We start from the raw sequence: 10,563 nt of genomic DNA, 5'->3' as shown, positions 1-10,563 counted from the left end.
CACAAATAACCCCAATGACCGGTTACCTCTGATCCACTCAGCTGCACTGGCAAAGCCTTGATTGAAAGCCAAATACTGTAAGGGCTTTCATTCTTCTGTCCCCAGAGAATCGGCAAATGTCAAAGAGGGGTGGAAAGGCCACCGTTTCCATAAATCAGCCCAAGCCCATAAGCCACCTCACGGGTTCGTATCCATGAACGTGTTGAGCCTGGGCCTTGGACTCTGAGGCCCTCCCTCTGACTTCCAGCTTGGGTGACTTCGGAGGTTTCCACATCAGAAGGAGGGAGATGGAAGGAGACAGCAGGAGCTCTTGAAAGGGCGGGAAAGGGGGAGAAAAAAGGCATTTCATTGATGTCTAGTCCAGGCTGCCTACAGGACTTCAGGCAAGCCCAAAAACTGCTTATGCCAAAGGGTCAGCTCAGAGCCACTGGGTGGGAGTGGCCCGGACCAGGTGGGTTAGGTGCTGAGTTAGAAAATATGTGCAGGAATCCCTAATTGAAAGCATTATTAAAGAGTATTTTCAGGCCCCTCCCTGCATCTGCTGGGGCTTTTGGTTGTTGGGGGCAGGGGTTACGGTGAGGGAGGGTGGGGCTGGTTGTAGACAGGGAATGTGCCTCTTGTTATATTGTACTCTCCCAGGCACTTAATGCAGTGATCTGTACACAGTGAGCACTCAATAAACACGATGGACTTACTGATTGACAACAGTGGAGTAGCAGGGGGTGGGGAGCTTTATATCACCTTCAGCCCTTCCACATCACCTGACTATCGAGGTACTCACCCCTCCTTCCTACTCGGGTATTCTCCCCTGGAGGCACCTATGTATATTGTGGCTCAGTGGAAAGAGCATGAGCTTGGGAGTCAGAGGTTGTGGGTTCTAATCCCGCTCTGCCACTTGTCACCTGTGTGACTTTGGAGAAATCACTTCTTGGTGCCTCGATTACCTAATCTGTAAAATGGGGATTAAGACTGTGAGCCCCATGTGGGACAATCTGATTACCTTGTATGTCCCCCAGTGCTTAGACAAGTGCTTGGCACACAGTAAGTGCTTAACAAATACCATCGTTATTATTATACATAAATTCATCTCTTATGTTAATCTCTGTTGCTTCCCCCTACCTAGTTCCTGAAACCTCCTCTAGATTGTAAATTTGAAGAGGGCAAGGTTTATGTCTATGAAGTCAATTATACTCTCCCATGTGCACTTAATATAGTACTCTGCACATAGTAAGCACTCAACAAATGTAATTAATTCATTGCCTGATTAACCATTCATTCAATCGTATTTATTGAGTGCTTACTGTGTGCAAAGCACTGTACTAAGCGCTTGGGAAGTACAAATTGGCAACATATAGAGACGGTCTCTACCCAATAGTGGGCTCACAGTCTATCCTCTGCTACTCCAAGCTCGGAGAAGCTGCGTGGCATAGTAGATAGAGCATGGGCCTGGGAGCCAGAAGGAACTGGGTTCTAATCCTGACTCTGTCACTTCTCTGCTGTGTGACCTTGTGCAAGTCACTTCACTTCTCTAGGCCTCAATTACCTCATCTGTAAAACGGGGATTGAGACTGTGAGCCCCACATGGGACAGGGACTGTGTCCAACCAGATTTCCTTGTATCCACCCCAGCACTTAGTACAGTGCCTGGCACATAAGTGCTCAACAAATACCAGAATTATTATTTAACATCTGCCCTGGTGGGCCTGAGAAGCAGTTTGGGCTAGGATCAGAGGATCTGAGTTCCAATTCAGACTTCATCACTTGACTGCTGCGAGACCTCAGGCGAGTCATTTAACCTCCCTGTGCCTCAGTTTCCTCATCTGTAAAATAGGGACTCCCCTTTTTACCTTTTTCCCTTCCTATTTAGACTGTGAGTCCCATGTTGGGTAGGGATTGGGACTGTGTCCAATCCGATTATCTTGTATCTACCCCAAGGCTTAATGTAGTGATTGGCATGTAATAAGTGCTTAACAGAGAGCATTATTATTATTACTGACTACCAAAGGCAACAATCGCTTCTTCCCAAAGACTGAGAGAGGGTAGCAGTGGCAGCCAAATGCTGCATTCCATCTCTGCCCCCACCTACTCCACAACTCCCTCACCCGAATCAAAACTACCAAAACCAAGCAATCTGTTCCCTGTCCAAGTAAGCACACCCCCTACCCCCCAAAAATTACCCATTATGTAATCATGAGCCCATGGCCTGGTGAACTTCTTATGAGCTGGGAATGTGTTTACCAACTGTGTACTCTCCCTAGTGCTTGGCACAGCGTTCTGCTCACCTTAAGCGCTCCATAATTGATCAGTTGACTGACTGACTGATGGAGCTTTGCCCAGGCTATCTGGTGGAGGAAACCCAGCCTTCTCGTTCCAACTCAAAAGAGACTGCGTCCAGCCCAATTTGCTTGTTTCCAACCCAGTGCTGAGAACAGTGCTTGGCACATAGTGAGTGCTAAACAAATACCACAATTATTATTATTATAATTAGATACAAGATAATTGGGATAGAGGACTGGGGGTAGATACAAGATAATTATCAGCCAACACTTTATGGCCTGCTCCCAATCTGCCATTTTCTAGAATATAAGACAGGTGGGAACCAAGAGGCTGATGAGCCATCTAGGGTACAGTTAGCTCTACATTCTGAATCAGGAACAGATAAAAAGAATTGGAGTTCATGATGATTGTGATAACTGTTAAGCTCTTACTATGTGTCAGGCACTATACTAAGCACTGTGGTAGATACAAGCTAATCAGGTTGGACACAGTCCATTGTCCCAAATGGGCTCACAGTCTTAATCACCATTTTTCAGATGAGGTTAATTAAGGCACAGAGAAGGTATGTAACTTTCCCCAAGGTCACACAACACACGGCTCCTACTCTATCCTAATCCTCCTCGACCTCTCAGCTGCCTTTGACACTGTGGACCACCCCACCTCCTCAACACGCTATACAACCTTGGCTTCACAGACTCCGTCCTCTCCTGGTTCTCCTCTTATCTCTCCGGCCATTCATTCTGAGTCTCCTTTGTGGGCTCCTCCTCCCCCTCCCATCCCCTTAATGTAGGGGTTCCTCAAGGGTCAGTTCTTGGTCCCCTTCTGTTCTCTATCTACACTCACTCCCTTGGTGAACTCATTCATTCCCATGGCTTCAACTGTCGTCTCTGCGCTGATGACACCCAAATCTACTTCTCTGCCCCTGCTCTCTCTCCCTGCCTTCAGGCTCGGGTCTCCTCCTGCCTTCAAGACATCTCCATCTGGATGTCTGCCTGCCATCTAAAAGTCAATATGTCCAAGACTGAACTCCTTATCTTCCCTCCCAAACCCTGCCCTCTCCCTGACTTTTCCATCACTGTAGACGGCACTACCATCCTTCCTGTCTCACAAGCCCCACTGTTGGGTAGGGACCATCTCTATATGTTGCCAACTTGTACTTCCCAAGCACTTAGTACAGTGCTCTGCACACAGTAAGTGCTCAATAAATATGAATGAATGAATGAATGAATGAATGAAGCCCACAACCTTGGTGTCATCCTCAACTCCGCTCTCTCATTCACCCTCACATCCAATCCGTCACCAAAACCTGCCAGTCTCACCTTCGCAACATCGCTAAGATCCACCCTTTTCTCTCCGTCCAAACCACTACCTTGCTGGTTCAATCTCTCATCCTATCTCGACTGGATTATTGCATGAGCCCCTTCCTTCCTCTCCCCCTCGCCCCCATCTCCATCCCCCCATTTTACCTCCTACCCTTCCCCACAGCACCTGTATATATGTATATATGTTTGTATATATTTATTACTCTATTTTACTTGTACATATCTATTCTATTTATTTTATTTCGTTAGTATGTTTGGTTTTGTTCTCCTATGATTCCACCTTACCTCCTTCCCTTCCCCACAGCACCTGTATATATGTATATATGTTTGTACAGATTTATTACTCATTTATTTATTTTACTTGTACCTGTCTATTCTATTTATTTTATTTCATTACTATGTTTGGTTTCGTTCTCTGTCTCCCCCTTTTAGACTGTGAGCCCACTGTTGGGTAGGGACTGTCTCTAGATGTTGCCAATTTGTACTTCCCAAGCGCTTAGTACAGTGCTCTGCACATAGTAAGCGCTCAATAAATACGATTGATGATGATGATGATGATGGATCATCTTTGTGCAGAAACGCTCTGGACATGTTACTCCCCTCCTCAAAAATCTCCAGTGGCTGCCAGTCAACCTACACATCAAGCAAAAAACTCCTCACTCTCAGCTTCAAGGCTCTCTATCACCTTGCCCCCTCCTACCTCACCTCCCTTCTCTCCTTCTCCAGCCCAGCCCACGCCCTCTGCTCCTCTGCCGCTAACCTCCTCACTGTACCTCGTTCGCGCCTGTCCAGCCGTCGACCCCAGGCCCACGTCCTCCCCCTGGCCTGGAATGCCCTCCCTCCACACATCCGCCAAGCTAGCTCTCTTCCTCCCTTCAAATCCCTACTCAGAGCTCACCTCCTCCAGGAGGCCTTCCCAGACTGAGCCCCCTTTTTCCTCTCCTCCTTCCCATCCTCCCCCACCCTACCTCTTTCCCCTCCCCACAGCACCTGTATATATGTTTGTACAGATTTATTACTCTATATATCTTACTTGTACATATTTACTATTCTGTTTATTTTGTTAATGATGTGCATCTAGCTTTAAATCTGTTTGTTCTGATGACTTGACACCTGTCTACATGTTTTGTTTTGTTGTCTGTCTCCCCCTTCTAGACTGTGAGCCTGTTGTTGGGTAGGGACCATCTCTATATGTTGCCAACTTGTACTTCCCAAGCGCTTAGTACAGTGCTCTGTACACAGTAAGCGATCAATAAATACGATTGAATGAATGAATGAATATATTTTTCAGGAGAAAAGAGAATGGAAATGTGGAGCTATGAATGGTTAAGGATCTAGAGAGTGGACAAGTGAGTCCATTGTGGGAGTGGTGAGGTGCAGAGAACTACCACTGCCTCTGCCACTGTGCCCACCTGAGTTTCACAATCCCCCTGCCTGGGTCACCACTGCTGCTGCCACCATAATAATAATAATAATAATAATAATAATGGTACTTGTTAAGCCCTTACTATGTGCAAAGCACTGTTCTAAGCGCTGGGGGGATACAAGGTGATCAGGTTGTCCCACGCGGGGCTCACAGTCTTAATCCCCATTTTACAGATGAGGGAACTGAGGCCCAGAGAAGTTAAGGGACTTGCCCAAAGTCACACAGCTGACAATTGGCAGAGCCGGGATTTGAACCCAGGACTTCTGACTCCAAAGCCCGGGCTCTTTCCACTGAGCCATGCTGCTTCTCCATGCCCACCACGGCATCACAATCCCCATGTCCAGACCACTACCGCCACCATGACCATTCCCATGCAAGCATCATAATCCTCCTGTCTGGGCAACTATGACTGCCACCACCATACCCACCCAAGCATTACAATCCCCCTGACCAGGGATTGTCCAGGCCACTTCTGATGTTGCCATCATGCCCACACAAGCACCACAATAGTGTGGCTCAGTGGAAAGAGCATGGGCTTTGGAGTCAGAGGTCCTGGGTTCAAGTCCCAGTTCCACCACTTGTCAGCTGGGTGACTCTGGGCAAGTCACTTCACTTCTCTGTGCCTCAGTTCCCTCATCTGTAAAATGGGGATGAAGACTGAGTGCCCCACGTTGGACAACCTGATCACCTTGTATCTACCCCAGTGCTTAGAACAGTGCTCAGCACATAGTAAGCTCTTAACAAATACCAATATTATTATTATTATTGTTATTATCCCCCATCTGGTCAACCACGATTGCCACCACCATGGCCATGCGAGCAACACAATTCCCCTGCACTGCCTCTACCACCATGCACTTAGAACAGTGCTTGGTACATAGCAAACACTTAAATACCATAATTATGCCCACGTGAGCATCATTATTCATTCATTCATTCAATTGTATTTATTGAGGGCTTACTGTGTGCAGAGCACTATATTAAGTACTTGGAAAGTACATTTTGGCAACAGATAGAGACAGTCCCTACCCAACAACATGCTCACGGTCCAGAGGAGAGAGACAGACAACAAAACAAAACAAGTAGACAGGCGTCAATACCATCAAAATAGATAAATAGAATTATAGATATATACACATAATTAAAATAAATAGAGTAATAAATATGTACAAATATACACAAGTGCTATGGGGATGGGAAGGGGGAAGGGCAGAGGGAGGGAGTGGGGGCGATGGGGAGGGGAGGAGCAGAGGAAAAGGGGGGCTCAGTCTGGGAAGGCCTCCTGGAGGAGGTGAACTCTCAGTGGGGCTTTGAAGGGAGGAAGAGTGCTAGTTTGGCAGATGTGTGGAGGGAGGGCATTCCAGGCCAGAGGTAGGACATGCGCTGGGGGTCAACAGCGGGATAGGCGAGAATGAGGCTCAGTGAGGAGGTTAGCGGAAGAGGAGCAGAGTGTTCAGGCCGGACTATGGAAGGAGAGAAGGGAGGTGAGGTAGGAGGGGGCAAGGTGTTGGAGAGCTTTGAAGCCAAGAGTGAGGAGTTTTTGCTTCCTGGGAAGGTTGGTAAGCAACCACTGGAGATTTTTGAGGAGGGGAGTAACATGCCCAGAGCGTTTCCGTAGAAAGGTAATCCGGGACTGAAGTGGGGAGAGACAGGAGGATGGGAGATCAGAGAGGAGGCTGATGCAGTAATCACAATTCTGCTTTCTGGGCTACTGCTGCCTCCACCATCACATGAGTATCATAATCCTCCTGTCCAGGCCACCACTACCAGCGCCACACCCATTTGAGCATCATAATCCCTTTATCTGGACCACTGCTCCTGAGAGGAGGAGCATGATGAAAAACCGAAGCCACAGCCACCCTGGCTCCTCTGGGGGCAGGGACAGAGAGGAAAGAGTGGTCTCTGGAAGGGGTGGTGTTGGTGAATGAGGGCAAAGAGGAGGCAGAAGGAACTTTGGGAGGGATGGTTTGGGAGAGGCTGTTCCAGGAAAGGTAGAAGGAGGGCTCACCAGATTGTCCCACCTCCCTCTTCCCTGGCTATGACCACTTAATAATCATAATTATGATATTTGTTAAGTGCTTACTATTTGCCAAGCACTGTTCTAAAGACTGGGGTCGATACAAGTTATTCAGGTTGGACACAGTCCCTGTCCCACATGGGGCTCACAGTCTTAATCCCCATTTTACAGATAAGGGAACTGATGCCCAGAGAAGTAAAGTGACTTACCCGAGGTCACACAGCAGACATAATAATAATAATCGTATTTGTTAATCACTTACTGCGTGCCAAGCACTGTTCTAAGTGCTGGGGGGGATACAAGGTCATCAAGTTGTCCCACGTGGGGCGCACAGTCTTAATCCCCCTTTTCCAGATGAGGCAACTGAGGCCCAGAGAAGTAAAATGACTTGCCCAAAGTCACAAATCTGACAAGTGGCAGAGCTGGGATTAGGACCCACGACCTCTGACTCCCAAACCCGGGCTCTTTCCACTGAGCCACGCTACAGTCTTCATCCACATTTTCCAGATGAGGTCACTGAGGCACAGAGAAGTTAAGTGACTTCCCCAAAGAATCCAGGTCCCTCTGATGTCTGGGCCCGTGCTCTATCCACTAAGCCATACTGCTCTCACATCATCAGGTCGGCTACTAACAAAGTTTAAATCACTTAGGCAACGGTTTAGGTGATGAAATACTGCAGTAGCTTATCCAATTGCCTTGGAGGACTTTGCCAAATAAACAGGCCATAGCAGGGAATGTCCCTCTCAGGGTCGCACCTTGAAGTTTCCAGTTCTCTGCCAGTCTCTGCTATGTGGGAGATAGTCAAGCAGAGGCACACCTATTCCATTCCTAGCTTGGGCAGTGGCTAGCGAGTAGAAGGCAATCTACTACAAGTCAAAACTCACCCGTGCTGGGCAGCAGCGGCACAGGAGAGTGTCGAGGGCGGAGACTCAAGTTTATGGCGCGGAAGGAGGCAATGGTAAACCACTTCTGTAGTTTTACCAAGAAAACTCTATGGATACACTACCGGAACAATTACATATGGAGAGCAGGACGTTGTGGGAGAGATGTGTCCGTGGTCTCGCTTTGGGTCGGAAACGACTCAACGGCATATGACAAGAGAAGCAGGGAATGTGTCTAACCAACTCTGTTTCATTGTCTCTCTCAACCACTTAATATAGTGCTCTGCACACAGTAACCACTTAAAAAATATGATTGGGCGGGAGTTAAAAATGACTTTAATCCTTCAGGGAATCATTCTCTGCCACTTCCTCTAACTAGCTTATATTAATGGCTGTCTCCACTAGACTGTAAGCTTCTGAGGACAAGGATCATATCTACCAAGTGTATTATATTTTATTCTTCCAAACAGTACAGTACAGTGCTCTGCACACAGTTAACACTCAATCAACACCATTGATGGATTGAACTGATTGGGAGGAGTATGATGTGAGTGGAACCTGGTCATTATTTCCTCCAGTTCAGATGTAGTCTAATATTTCCTCACTTATGACATTTTCTTTATTCAGTCTTTTGAAAACAAACTGAAAACAAGTTTCAGCTCACCTTGCCCAGACCCACAGCCTGCACACATATCCCTCATCACCACGGGCTCATGTTTACAGAGCACACGAGGCACTGGACCTAAAACACAGTCCTTCCCCTGCCCCTGGGGACGACAGCCTTGCCCAGGCCACATCGGAGCCAGTCGGGGTTTGGCTCGGGTCCAGGGCCTGGTCTGGTTTATACAGTGTGGTGGGCCTCTTTGGGAACCAAAGGCCCCTTTCTTTCAACAGTGTAAAATTCTATTCTCTGCTCTTTCTCCAGGGGCTCAGCCCCAATCTGCCAGCCATCATCAATGAATTGTATTTATTGAGTGCTTACTGTGTGCAGAGCACTATACTAAATACTTGGGAGAGTACAATGCAATAATAATAATAATTATTATTATTAATTATAATAATTAATAATTACAATATTAATAATTAATAATAACAACAATAGAGTTGTTATAGTCAATCCCTGTCCACAAGTAACTTGCAGTCTAAAGGGGGGAGACAGACATTAATATAAATAAATAAATTTTGGATATATGCAGAATAAATAGTAATTATGGCACTTGTTAAGTGCTTACTATATGCCAAACACTGTTCTAAAACCAGAGATAGATACAAATTAATCAGCTTGGACAGAGCCCTGTACCAGATTTTACAGATGAAGTAACTGAGGCCCAGAGAAGTGAAGTGACTTACCCAAGGTCACACAGAAGACAAGTGGCAGAGCTGGTATTAGAACCTAGGTCCTTCTGACACCCAGGCCCCTGCTCTGTCCACTAATAATAATAATAATGATGGTATTTGTTAAGCGCTTACTATGTGCAAAGCACTGCTCTAAGTGCTGGGGGGATACAAGGTGATCAGGTTGTCCCACATGGGGTTTACAATCTTAATCCCCATTTTACAGATGAGGTAACTGAGGCCCAGAGAAGTTAAGTGACTTGCCCAAAGTCACATAGCCGATAAGTGGCGGAGCGGGATTAGAACCCATGACCTCTGACTCCCAAGCCCGGGCTCTTTCCATTAAGCCACGCTGCTTCTCCAAAAGTGTTGAATAAAGGGTGCAAATCTAAGTGCAAAGATGATGCAGAGGGGAGTGGGAGGAGAGGAAATGAGGGCCTAGTCAGGGAAGGTCTCTTGGAATAACTGTACCAAGCGCTTAGTACAGTGCTCTGCACAGAGTAAGCGCTCAATAAATACGATTGAATGAATGAACGAACTGTGCCTTCCACAAGGCTTTGAAGGTCTGGAGAGCGATTGTCTGTCGGATAAGAGGGAGGTGGGCATTCCAGGCCAGAAACAGGATGTGGGCGAGGGGTCGGTGGCAAGATAGACAAGATGAAGTTTTACAGTGAGTAGGTCAACTCTAGAGAAGCAGAGCATGCGGGCTGGGTTGGAGTAGGAGACTAGCAAGATCGGGTGGGAGTGGGCAACGGGATATGGTGGCTGCCCCAGCCCTTGAGGTTGTAAGTATACATTCTGTGTCTAACTGAAGCACACGCATCCCACCTCAGGCTCTGGTGATTCTGGCTTTGTATCTTCTTTTGGGGCAGAATCTGTTCCTGCATCAGCTGCTTAGAGGAGGTTGGTCCAGCCAGCGCTTTGGATGAGAATGCCCTGCAGTGGGCACCTCCATCCCAGGACTGGAGAGCCACTTTCTGGAAGGAGGAGGATCTAGGTGAAGGCCTTCCCTCTTCAAATAATAATAATAATAATAATAATGGCATTTATTAAGCACCTACTATATGCAAAACACTGTTCTAAGTGCTGGGGGGATACAAAGCAATCAGGTTGTCCCACGTGGAGCTCACAATCTTAATCCCCATTTTACAGAGGAGGTAACTGAGGCCCAGAGAAGTGAAGTGACTTGCCCAAAGTCACACAGCTGACAGTTGGCGTAACTGGGATTTGAACCCCTGACCTCTGACTCCAAAGCCTGTGCTCTTTCCACTGAGTCACGCTGCTTCCCCAAATCTGATAAGCAATC

Source organism: Tachyglossus aculeatus, chromosome 21, assembly GCF_015852505.1.
Source record: "Tachyglossus aculeatus isolate mTacAcu1 chromosome 21, mTacAcu1.pri, whole genome shotgun sequence".
Taxonomy (NCBI): domain Eukaryota; kingdom Metazoa; phylum Chordata; class Mammalia; order Monotremata; family Tachyglossidae; genus Tachyglossus; species Tachyglossus aculeatus.
Note: the sequence above shows the minus strand (reverse complement) of the source record.